Below are 12,928 nucleotides of genomic sequence, written 5' to 3'. Positions count from 1 at the left end.
GTAGCAATCAGAAGAGAGTGTGACAAGGGTGATGGGGATCCTTTGTGATGTTGATAGCTTTCTTGAGGCTTTAGCCCCTTTCACGCTGGCACCTTGTCCCAATAATTGACAGTCAATCTACAGGTTAAGGGTCCTGTGTGAAAGCTCTTTAATCAGCATGCAGGCGTCATAAGACATCAGGGATGATTCTATCATCCCCAGCGTCTGCGTGCTGATTAGCCCAGTGTGAAAGGGACATAGGATATCTTGAGATAAAGTAGTGACACGTTGATTATGTTTTTATGTGAGTGCAGGAATGTGAAGGAAATAAAAGATTCAAAGGAAGGTATAAACTTTGCCGACCTATATAAACTTAATGAATGTCTATAGGACCATGGGAAAGTCACAATGGAAGAGAGAGAGATGGCGGATCTGCCCTCCCAAAATTCTGTGCATCAGAGTAACCCCTCCATGAGTTCTCCATGCATATAGCCCTTTCCCTGCCTCATGGAATTCTGGGAGGACAGGTCTGCCATCGCTCTTTCCCATGGTCTTTATAATTTGTGCACTATTGCCGCTAGAACTTTCCCATGGTGTTTATAAACTGTACGGCCATGTGTTTTATACAACTTTCCTAAGATATTTTATAAAATTATAAAGGTTTATATAGGTCGGTACAACAACAGGAGCTGAAGGGCTCATACAGTACTGTACATAATGATTAATTATGTTATAATTAGCCATGATTAATTTTGTTTAAATACAAGATCACAATACATTGATCAGGATTTAGGGCAGGTCCACCATTGCTCAATGCATCACTCAGACGTCACCAGTAGAGGATAGAATCCCCTATCCCTAGGATGCCTTGTGAGGAGTGCGAAAGGACACAGAGAACCAGTTAACAGTGGTCCAGTGTAAATGGTAAAAATGGCTTCTTTAACTGGTTCACTGAATGGCCAATCTACTGGTTAGCCTGTGTGTAAAGGGCTAGTGTCTTGTATAGATGTCTTCAAAACACTTGAGGGCAGTGCCCATGATGGATTCATCTAAGTATGTCACTTTCTGCAGCCTTCTAAATTCTAGAACCCTGGAGTTTCCCAGCCAGGCCATGATGCAACCAGCAAGTATAATTTTCACAGTACACTTATGGACTTTTCACAGACCATTCAAAGACATGCCAAATCTCCTCAAACTGCATAGAGAAACTCCTTAGTGTCTTCTTCATGGTTGCCCCAATGTGTTGATCCAGGAGAGGTCCTCCAATATGTTGACGCCAAGAACTTGTAGTTACTACCCTCCCCAATGTCATCCCACAAATGAAGACAGGTGCTTGGTCCCTTGTTTCCCCCCCCCCTTCCTAAAGTTCACAATAGATTCTTTGATCTCATTGAAGTTGAGAATAAGATCATTGTTTTAGTACTACAGAACCACATAAAGAAAGCAAGGAGGAAATTGATTAAACTGATATTAATAACCAAACTTATTCATCTGTTTAGATGAAATTTATTCCTCTTGCTAACTTAACCAAGTAAATAAACCAATTGTTTTTTTTTATTGGTTAAAGTAGTGCTCATAATTGTCCAGAAATTGAATTTAATTATGTCTGTTTTACGTATGCAATTCAAGTATACAAAATAACATTTGCCCACTTTTAAACATTTCCAACTATTTGGGGGGGGGGGTGGGGGGTAATTCTTATAGTCTGAGAAATTCTTTTCCCAATTTATCCTAAGGCAGGATTCATTTGCCTGAGAAATTACCTCAGCAGAGGCAACTTATATATATAATTATAACCATATATAACTGTTTACGGCGTGGAAACAGGCCATGTCGGCTGATTTAATTGCTTAACAGCAGAAATGGTATCAAAATGTTGTGACTGATGGTTTCCATAATTTAGAGACATATAGTCATAGAGACTTACAGTGCAGAGATAGGCTCCTCAGCCCAACTTGCCCAAGCTGAACAAGTTGTCTACCCAAGCTAGTTCCATTTGCCTATGCTCGGCCGATTTCCCTCAAAACCTTTCCTAACCTTGTACCTGTCTAAATGTCTTTTGAATGTTACATTTGTACCTACCTTTGCCACTACTTCTAGCAGCTCTTTCCATATACCCACCACCCTCCATGTGAAAAAGGTGCCCCTCAGTTCACATTTAAATCTCACCTTATATTTGCTGATTATAAAACATGATGCGGAAAGTAGTGAATCCTGCATGATTTAAAGGGACATTGCTGGGACTTTGTTTATTATATATTACGCACCATTTATCCTGTGGATTTTATTGGATTTACTTAGTTTGCCACAGAGATTGTGACCCCCAAATTCATCCGCGATCTAATCATTAACCCACCCGGCCTGTCACAGAACCCACACGTGGAGTCCACTTGACTCTTAAAACTCTTTCATGCTCATAATCCATTCCACTGGGTTGCCCCTTTGACTTCACTTCTTCCCCTCACCCCATTTCTCACCTCAAGTTCTTGCCCTCTTGCTCTGTTTTTTCTTATCCCATGTGACCTTCAGCCTGAAGCAGTCACAGTGTTGACCCATTAGCCACATCTCTGAGCTGCTACAAAATCAGCAGTGTGTGTGAAACATGCAGATCTAGTTATAAAGGTTCATAAAGGGAATGAAGTCATTACTGTTGTAATTCGGATTTGGTGTTAAATATAAAATACAGCACAGCACCTATTTCGTACACAAAGTTTGCCTTATGCTTGATTTTTGACAAATTCATCAGTAAGCATTCTTAAATCTTGCTCCAAGAAGCTGCGCTTGACAACATGTGTGGCCACGCAGTCCTGACCACGAGGGAGCAGCCTGAGATGCCCTCGTGTCTTTGGTTTAAATGAGGTGAGCCATGCACATATCTGAGCCTCAATATTACAGAAATGCTTTTAAAATTACCACCAACAATGGTATGGTTTCAACTTCCCCTGTACGATGTTGGCAGCAGTCATGGGAAAGTCGTTACTTCAGAGCAGCTCCCACCCAACTGGAGGAGGACACATGATGACCAGAGCTTACAAAGGAAATTGAACCGAGAGCAAAAGGAAAGACTGATGCAAATTATAAAAGCATACTCATGTGCTGAGATGAAGAATTTTCCACATTGCCAGACATTTTGTGTAATATACAAATCAGTAAGTTATGAAATTCATTGTAAGTGTGGGAAAGCTAGCATCAAACTTACCCTTGGGTCAAGGGGAAATCTGTTATTAGTGTGACATAACGCAGTCACACTTTAACATAAGGGTCTCCAGACAGGGCCCCTTCTTGTAACCTACGAAAAGGTCTTGAGTTCTTTGATTCCCTATGAACTTGTTGATTACAATCAACAAACTATAATAAGTACAGCAAAGGAAAAGAGCCAAACCTCTGTTTAATGGAACAAGAATGATGTGTATTCTTGCAGACAGTCCATTAGTCAGGGGGTTGCAAAAATATATTTGTGGCACAATTTTGAGGCAATGGTGTTAAATATGACTTCAAGATATGTGTAAATTAGATGATATTTATGTGTTCATTCATTATATACCTTTCCTGGTTCTATCAAAATTAATTTTTGGGACTGACCTAAAGAGCAGTTGAATTAATATGAAACTCACAAAATACCATCGATGCTGGAATTTGGAACAAAAAGACAATGTATTGGGGGTACATGCATAGGTGATGACGTTATCATTTTATGGAACAAGGTCCAAAGAAGGCAACAGAACAGTTACTTAACCTTCTTACACTGGAAACAAATAACTTTTCTAATAGGATTTAGATTCCTTTAATTCTCATCATTCTGATGGCACTAAGTTTGGAGATGTAGTGGACAGCAAGGAAGACTTTCAAAGCTTGCAGTGGGGTATGAACAAGCTGGAAAAATAGTCCGCAAAATGGCTGATGGAATTTAATGTAGACAAGTGTGAAATGTTGTACTTTGGGAGGACAACCAAGGTAGGACTTATGGTACAGTTGGGCACTGAGGAGCACAGTAGAATGGAGGGATCTGGGAATACAGATGCATAATTCCCTGAAAGTGGTGACACAGGTAGACCATAAGATGATAAGATATAGGAGCAGAAATCGGCTATTCAGCCCATTGAGTCTTCCCCACCATTTAATCATGAGTAGATAAGGTTATAAAGAAAGCTTTTGGCATTTTGGCCTGCACAAATCAAAGTACAGGAGTTTGGATGTTATGGTGAAGTTGTATAAGACATTGGTGAGGCCAAATTTAGAGTATTATGTGGATTTTTTGTCAACAAACTACAGGAAAGATATCAATAAGCTTGAAAGGGGGTAGAGATTTACAAGGATGTTGCCAGGGCTTGAGGAACTGAGTTACATGGAAAGGTTAAACAGATTAGAACTTTATTCCTTGTTTCATAGAATGAGGGGAGATTTCATAAAGTTATACTCTGTATACAATTATGAGGGGTGTAGATAGAGTAAATGCAAGCAGGCTTTTCCACTGAGGTTAGGTGAGACAAGAACTAGAGGACATGAGTTAAGGGTAAAAGGTGAAAGGGGAACATTAGGCAAGCTTCAGTGATGAGAGTGTGGAACAAGCTGCCGGCTGAAGTGATGAATGTAGGCTCGATTTTGTCATTTAAGAAAAATCTGGAAAGATACATGAGAGGCATATGGAGGGTGATGATCTAGGTGCAGGTCAACTGGACTCAGCAGAATGATAGTTTGGCACAGACTGGATGGGCCAAAGGGCCTGTTTCTGTGCTGCAGTAACCATATAACAATTACAGCATGGAAACAAGTGTTCTATGGTTTGATGATTTTTTTTGGGGCCATTTATATTATGCATATAAATTCAAATTCAGTAAATGCAGAAATACTGAGCAAAGTGATTCATAAAAGAAAGGACTCAGGGCACTTCTTAAAATTCAGCCCAGCACAGAAAACTCTCATCAATGTATTTATACCTCAAAAAAGCACTGATGTTTCCTTTTCCAAGGAAGTATAGAATGAAAGAACTTTAACCCTGTTAATGACTCAGTCAGCGATTAACACTTTGGACTCCTGGTCCCGTTTTCAGGGACTACCAACAAGCACATATACTCCGTGTCCCTATTTTCTGGGACTTGTTTGTACTCCAGTTCGTACTGTAGATTTGTTGTGGTTTGTTGAGTACCTGGACTCTGTCGACTGCAATAGCTTGGATCTCCCAGTGGCCGCCTATTTCAATTCTCCATCACATTCCCTTGCTGACATGTCTGTCCATGGTCTCATGCACTGGCAGATCGAGACCACCACAAATTGGAGGAACCACACCTCATCTTCTGACTGGACACCCTCCAACCAGATAGCATTAATATTGACTTTTTTGGCTTTCATTTACCCCCCCCCCCACCCCGCCATCTCATTTCTTCCCCTCCTGTCACCTACTGCCAGCTCTGTCTCTCCCTTTTCCTTTATGTTTTTAGATAGACTTTATGTGATTTTACCGGTCTGAAGAATTTCCGACATCTCTGCATTGGTTGTTCACACACGAACGTCCAAAACTCCAAATCTCCATTTCTTTATGCGAGTTTATACAGCAAACTGGAAGTGCGATGAGTAAAGAGGCGGGACTTGCAACGCCACTGTGGCAACGTCCTATTCTTTAGCCCGATGTTCACAGAATGCCTGCAGTTCACTTTAGACTGCAGGCGTTCTGGGAAATTGACAAGGGATCTAGGAGGTAAAATGTTGGAATGGGAATGGCACCCTCATTCCCATTCTGAGCTTTTTATGCAGCATGCATTCCAGGAAAATGGGAATATTTTCCTGGAACACAGCGGCTGTGTAGAAACCATACCTGTCTCCTTTTTCACAGACATAATAAATTCTTATTTCTCTTATCATATCCAATGTTGGTCCAGATTCCTTCCCCCAACCAGCACAGTCTGGATTCTGAGGTTTCCTGCTCTTGGCTCATTCTGCTTATTCCTTGAAGAAGGACTCAGGCGTGAAACGTCAGCAATATAGCTTTGGATGCTGGAAGACCAATATTTTGGTGTGTTTTTACTACAATCCAGTGTCTGCAGACTTTTGTGTTTCACTTCATACTGTAGTTTACCCATGGGCCCAGTTTTGGAGAATATATTAATGAAAGGTTCAAAATGGACAGTCCAAATGATTAATGTAGCGATGAAGACCCCTTTATTACACTACTACTTTGAATACTTCCTTAACAATGTTCCCAGAGATGAACTGATTTGTGGATTAATTAATTTCAAAGTACTTTGTGTGTCTGAGCTTTAGTAAAAGCCTGTCAGCTAACAACCTCTGTTGAGATTGTATGATTAAATGCAAATCAGCTTCACCTATTCCAAATGGCCACTTATGTACATAGTCACAGAGCCATTGTGCAGACAACCACAGTTAAACGGAGTCAAAGAATATGCCCACAGGGTTTGCTTGTGGGAGATATGATGGCAATAGCCCAGAAAAGCAATGCAAATTCAAAACAGCAAAGTGATATAAATGCCAAACAATGAGTCACATTGCAACAGTTAACAAGTTGAAGATCAAATTGAAGATGAAATGGGATGCTTCATTGTGTTGAAGTTAATACCCCTATTCACACTGGCACTTTAACCCAGTAATTAACCACCAACCTACTGGTTAATATGGCAATTGAATGCTTGCGAACCGGCATGCTCTGGGGATGGGGTGGTGGGGGGGGATGGATATCATCACCGATTCGTTTTGAATCGGCATACCGGTTAGCCCATTGTGAAAGGGACAGGGGATATGCAGGAGGACACCGCTGGAGCATAGCAGTTCATGCAATGTTTTTACAGCGCCAGCAATCGGGACAGGGGTTCAAATCCTGCACTGACTGTTAGGAGTTTGTACATTTTCCCCGTGTATACGTGGTTTTCCCCGGTGACTTCAGTTTCCTCCCATAGTCGAAATATACCGGGGGTGTAAATTGGGCAGCATGGACTCGTGGGCCGAAATGCCCTGTTACCGTGTTGTATGTCTAAATTAAAAAAATATAATTGTTTTGAATCCACCTAACAAAATAAATGAAGAGAAATAGGAAAATGAGACTCTTTTGTGATTTTAAGTGGCATCTCGGGTGACATGTTAGCATAGTAGTTAGCGCAACGCCATTGCGAACCCTGGTTCAAATCCGGCGCTGTCTGTAAGAAATTCGTACGTTCTCCCTGTGACTTGCATGAGTTTTCTCCTCATGCTCTGTTTCCTCCCATCTTCAAAAACGTACAGAGTTGATAGGTTAATTGGGTGACACAGGTTTCATGGGCCAAAAATCTGCCAGAGTGATCATAAGATTGCAGTTATCTGTCATTTTCATTCTTCACCTCACCTCCACTCTGAATTCCCTGCTTTTGGCCTCTCGCACTTTTCAAAGCAAGCTTCATGTAACTCAAGGGACAGCACTTCATTCTCAGACTGGCACATCATGCAACATTGAACTCACCAGTCTCAAATAATCAACTATTCCAGTCCTACAGCGCAATTTATAAGTTCTCAGTTTTTTCCCACCACTCCTCTTCTGCAGTTTCAGACTTTTTGCACTATCCTTTTTACACATCCCCCTGACCCACAGTCATGATATTCACAAGTTTTTACCATTCTCTTTCAATTCACACAATCACCACTTGTACCATTCAACTCTTCTCCCAACCCATTTCATACCGTCCCTTAGATTCTTTATTCCCATTCCCTCTTTCTCTGCAGGTTTTCCCCCTTTCTGATTATCTGAACTGTGATCTCTAGCTCTCCTCAGATTCATATATTGATGCCATGGCCAAAAAAACCGATACCAATGCCTTTACTTCCTCAGAAACCAGAGGAAATTTGGTATGTCCACAGTGCCACTTCCCAACTTTGATAGATGCACCATATATAGCATCCTGTCCAGATGCATCATACTTAAGTATTTTAGACAGCCGCTGTGTTCCAGGAAATTATTCCCAATTTCCCGAAATGCAGTCTGTGTAAAAAGATAGGAACGGGAATAAGTACTCATTCCCAATCCGACATTTTACCTCTTTGACCCCTAGTTATTTTCATGGATCGCCTGCAATTTAAACTGTCCAGCCTCCTTAAATACCACACTTCAGGTATGCTGTCTAAACTTGCAATGTGATACGGATATTTGGAGTTTTGGTCGTTCCCGTGTGAATGGCCACTCTCTGAAGGTAGGGAGAAACTTCAGAATGGGAAATCACACAAGTTCTATGTAAATAAAACATAATAGCAGAGAGTTGTGAACACAGCTCAGGCCATCATGCAAACCAGCCTGCCCTCCCTCGATTCCATCTTCAAACACAGATTCTTAAGTGGACCTCCCATTGGTACAAGATAAAGTCTTGCACTGTTTAACTTTCCTTTGTCTTTTTAACAGTATAGCCTTCACATGTTTGTCAGGAGTTTGTTCATTCTCCCCGTGTCTCCGTAGGTTTCCTGGGTACTCTGATTTCCTCCCACTCTCCAAAAAATATGGAGTTGTAGGTTAATTTGGGTGTAATTGGGTGGCACAGCTTTAGATGGCTGGAATCAGCTTCTATGGTGATGTAAATAAAATCTAAAACATTTGTTTTATTGTAACATTGTGATTTTATTCTTTCACTACACACTCTACGATGTAGAGGTAGATTTGCCAGTCTAGCACAAAAAATGAAGGTTTTCATTGAAGCTTGACAATAAACAATTCAACTCAGTTAAATTCAATTCATTTCAGATGTTCTCCTGATGAGTGATTCCAATATTTTTTGTTTTTATTTTGGTTTTCAACATTTTATCCTCCAATTTTGCAAAACTGTTTCCCTTGTTATTGTGCAAGTACAAAAGCACTTGGCTTTTACTTGCAATGTCTACGTATTTATTTATTTATCTATGATATTTTCTCCCCTTTGTGCCTTTGCTACAACAATATATGCTCCTATTTTCCCTTGTGATCATCTCTCACATATTTGACATTAATGCACCCCCTGTACACGTTATAGAAATCTGGTAAGTTTTATCCGCAGCCTGGTGCAAGATTATCAATTTAAACATGAGATTTGTTTCTCTCTCCATAGACCAGTGGAATTTTCCCATCATTTTCTGTTTTCATTCCAGGATTTCCCAAGTGAGGAATTACTGGTCCTACATTTCCATGGTAATCATCGTGTGAAGGCATGGGATGAGATGGAGATGTTAGAAGAAGAGGAGAGGTGATCGTAAAAGGTGGTGAAGACAATGGTTTCAACACACCAGGAAAATCTCATGCAACTATTCAATTTCCTTCATAATATTCGGAGTAATACCTGGCTAGGGGTGTCCTTTGCCTGTAGTGCAACATGAGATCCAATTACATGTCCAGCTTGTTTGCAAAGAGTAGGCACATGCCGTAATTTTCCTGGTCTGTGCTGGGTATCCAGTGCAGGTCCACAGTAAAAAAATCATCTATCCCCTATGACTCAAGTTCCCATTAATGGCTGTTTAGGTAAAAAAAAATAACTGGAGTGGTGGCTCAGGGGGGCATTGACAGAACATTGAAAACATAAAGAGACAAGAATTACAACAATTAATATTTTAATTTAAAATTTAACTTAATTTTGCTGTCATCGTGATTAATCCTGTTACCGTTTTCTGATAACTCTATGGAGTGTGATAACATTTTGTGGGCATGCAAAACTAAACTTTTTACTGCATCTCTGAACACATGATAATAAACAATTCAATTTAATTTTCTCACAGAACCAATGAATAGATTTCAGTAGGTTCTGCAGGTGAATCTAAATCTGGATAAATATTTAATGTTTTTACATAAAGCCAATGTAAATGAGAGCAATCTGGAGGTCAAGAGAAATAGAACATAAGTTAAGACTTGTAATATAAACAGAGACATCTGTTTATGACTTTCCCTCTGGGTTGTAGGAAACACATACAGTGCAGTTAATGCCTGTCTGTTTTTCTTGGCCACAGTTCATGGTGAAATATCTGTCAATAAAACATTGCTTTGGGAATAAGGTTTGCAAGGAGCATTCCATTTAGTGAGACGAGCAAATGACTTCCGTGAAAGCACAACTCCAATGTTCACTGAATTGTGCAGAAAACAAAACTTGGAAATTAAACTGCCTGTAATAGTTTCAGTTTGCTCAAGTCTCACAAACTCGGTCCCCTTTGCTGTAATGTTATGAGCTCGTACTCTCAGCAATTTTGTTCATGTGACAATTTAAGCTGAAGTATTTCAGGTCATGTTTGATGAATGGTGGATGCTCTGTCTCTGCTGTCTTCATCTCAATGTTTTTTCCCCATCAACAGCTGTATTGTTAAAGGTGTCAGTTTAGCAACTTGCTCCTGGTTGCAAGTATCAAATGTGTGATCATTATGATGTGGGGCTGTTGAATTCGGTTTCAAGGGAAGAGAATTTTGGAAGCATACAAAATTCATATGTTATTATCTTGCATATTTAGACTATGCAACAAGTGATAAAATTTTTGCCAGTTTCAAAAAATCAATACATTTGCAAGCCTGGAAATTTAATAACAGTAAACACTGAAAATTCTCAGTATCTCAAACTGAATATGTGGAAAGTGAAAAAAAAGAGTCAAATTTTCAGTTTAAAGACCCTTCATCAGAACTAAAAAGGGAACTAAAGAAGTTGTAGGGTGTGGAAGGGGGTATGTCTTTAATAGGATAAAAACCAGGGTGACCATGTAGTTAAGCTGTAAATCAGGTCATCTCTCTCATGGGAACATCTGGACAGTGTCACATTTGTGGCCCGAAATGTGAAGTTAATAAAACATTAAACACAAGTTTTATCAGGTAAACTTCTCTGGGTCTTTATTCTCCCGTTTCCTTTGTTCTCTTGCTTATGTTCTTATCTCTCTCTCATACCACATGACTTCCGGTACATCTCATACATATTCATTATCATGACATCCCTCCTTTAATCAGAAATAAACTTTACCTTCACTTACCAATATCCCTCGGAAACATACAAACATCGTAACTAATGGTAATACTATAACTCAACTACATAAAATTTACTTCCTACAGCACTCATACATGCACTTTATGATATAAGATTAAATACTGTCCCAAAGTTCTTATTAAAACTATGGCACAAAGTCTTCATATCGTTTGGGCGCTTTCCGGTTTCGTTTCGGCCTGCCTGCGATATTGTCGTCGCTTCTCGATTGTTCACTCTCAGCGTCGGAAATACTGCTCGCCACGGCTTTGGGTGTTTCTGGCGCTCTAGTCACTTCATCAGGAGTGCTGGTAACTGCCTCTGGAACATCATCAGGTTTCTCAGTTTCAGCATCTCGTATTGGCCTTTCAACCTCTTCGCTCGATGTATCTCTGGACTGGTACCTTTTTACACCTGAGACATTTCTCTTATACAGGACTCCAGTCGGAGACTTGACTGTCACCATACTGCCACTTCTGGATACGACAGTATAGGGTTGATGGTAATAAGGTGTGTCTAGCTTACCACCAGTTTCATGCCTCACTAGAACATTATCTCCTGGCATGATGTCTGAGTACTGTAGGAAGTAAATTTTATGCAGTTGAGTTATAGTATTACCAGATGTGGAGAGAAGATACTCTCAGACAGAGAAAGAAGCACTCGGACTTGTATGGGCCTGTGAGAGGTTCCATGCATATTTATACGGCATTGAATTTGAACTCATCACAGATCATAAGCCATTAGAGGTGATCTATGCACCTAGATCCAAACCATGTGCCAGAATAGAGAGATGGGTACTCAGACTACAATCCTACAAATATAAAGTAATCCACATTGCAGGGAAAGCAAACATTGCAGATTCGCTGTCCAGATTGGTGAAGGTTGGAGGTCCACAATCCAAGTCAGAATTGGGAACAGAAACAGAGAGCTTTGTACGCTTCGTAGCTATTCAGTCGACACCGAAAGCTGTGACTACGAAGGAAGTTGAGAGAGAGATAAGAACACAAGCAAGAGAACAAAGGAAACGGGAGAATAAAGCCACTGGGACAAGTTTTATCAGGTAAACTTCTCCCAGTGGCTTTATTCTCCCGTTTCCTTTGTTCTCTTGCTTGTGTTCTTATCTCTCTCTCATACCACGTGACTTCCGGTACATCTCATACATATTCATTATCATGACAGACAGAGTATAGACAAAGTAACGTAGGCATAAGAAAGGAGGATTTGTGAAATGCTGAGCAGGAGGAGAAGCCGGGTGAATCAGGCTGGGTGAATCAGGCCGGGTGAATCAGGCCGGGTGAATCAGGCCGGGCGAATCAGGCCAGGCGAATCAGGCCGGGTGAATCAGGCCGGGTGAATCAGGCCGGGTGAATCAAGCCGGGCAAATCAGGCCGGGCGAATCAGGCCGGGTGAATCAGGCTGGGTGAATCAGGCCAGGTGAGTGCTTCACTCCAGACCACAATCAGTGAGGATAGGTAACAACTTCTCCTCCACAATCTCCATCAGTACCAGAGCACCACAGGCCTGTGTTCTTAGCTCCCCCTCACTGCTCTATTCAGTTTACACCTACAACCGTGTAGCTCAGTATGACCATAACACCATCTACTAATTTGACAATGATACCACAGTAGTGGGTTGTATACAGGAAGGGGATGAGTCAGCGTACAGGATGGAGATTGAACACTTGGCTGAATGGTGCACCAACAACAACCTTGCACTCAATGTCACCAGAACCAAGGAGCTGATTGTTGACTTCAGGAAAGGAAAGCCAGAGGTATACAATCCAGTGATCATTGGGGGATCAGAGGTGGAGAGGGCGAACACATTTAAGTTCTTGGAAGTCACTATCTCAGAGGATCTTTCCTGGATCCAACACACTAATGGCATTGTGGAAAAACCACGTCAGTGCCTCTACTTCCTCAGGAGTTTGCAGAGGTTTGGAATGATACCAGAAACCCTGGAAAATTTCTACAAAGGTGTGGTTGAAAGTGGCTGCATCACAGTCTGGTATGGAAACACCAATAC

At 40.9% G+C, this 12,928-nt stretch overlaps 1 long non-coding RNA gene across 3 annotated transcripts in view; it reads left to right on the top strand.

Moving 5' to 3' along the window:
* LOC138758049 (uncharacterized) overlaps positions 1 to 10,753 on the top strand; it is a 174,584-nt gene extending 163,831 nt beyond the window's left edge. For 2 of the 3 annotated variants that reach the window (XR_011354095.1, XR_011354094.1), the window contains exons 6-7: positions 2,755 to 2,838; positions 9,070 to 10,753. This is a non-coding gene — a long non-coding RNA (uncharacterized lncRNA). The remainder of the gene's footprint in view (positions 1 to 2,754; positions 2,839 to 9,069) is intronic. The other variant, XR_011354096.1, reaches the window with a different exon arrangement.
* The last annotated feature ends 2,175 nt before the right edge of the window (positions 10,754 to 12,928 follow it).

The sequence above is a fragment of the Narcine bancroftii genome, chromosome 3 (assembly GCF_036971445.1).
Source record: "Narcine bancroftii isolate sNarBan1 chromosome 3, sNarBan1.hap1, whole genome shotgun sequence".
NCBI lineage: Eukaryota > Metazoa > Chordata > Chondrichthyes > Torpediniformes > Narcinidae > Narcine > Narcine bancroftii.
This window is presented reverse-complemented; position numbering and strand designations above follow the sequence as displayed.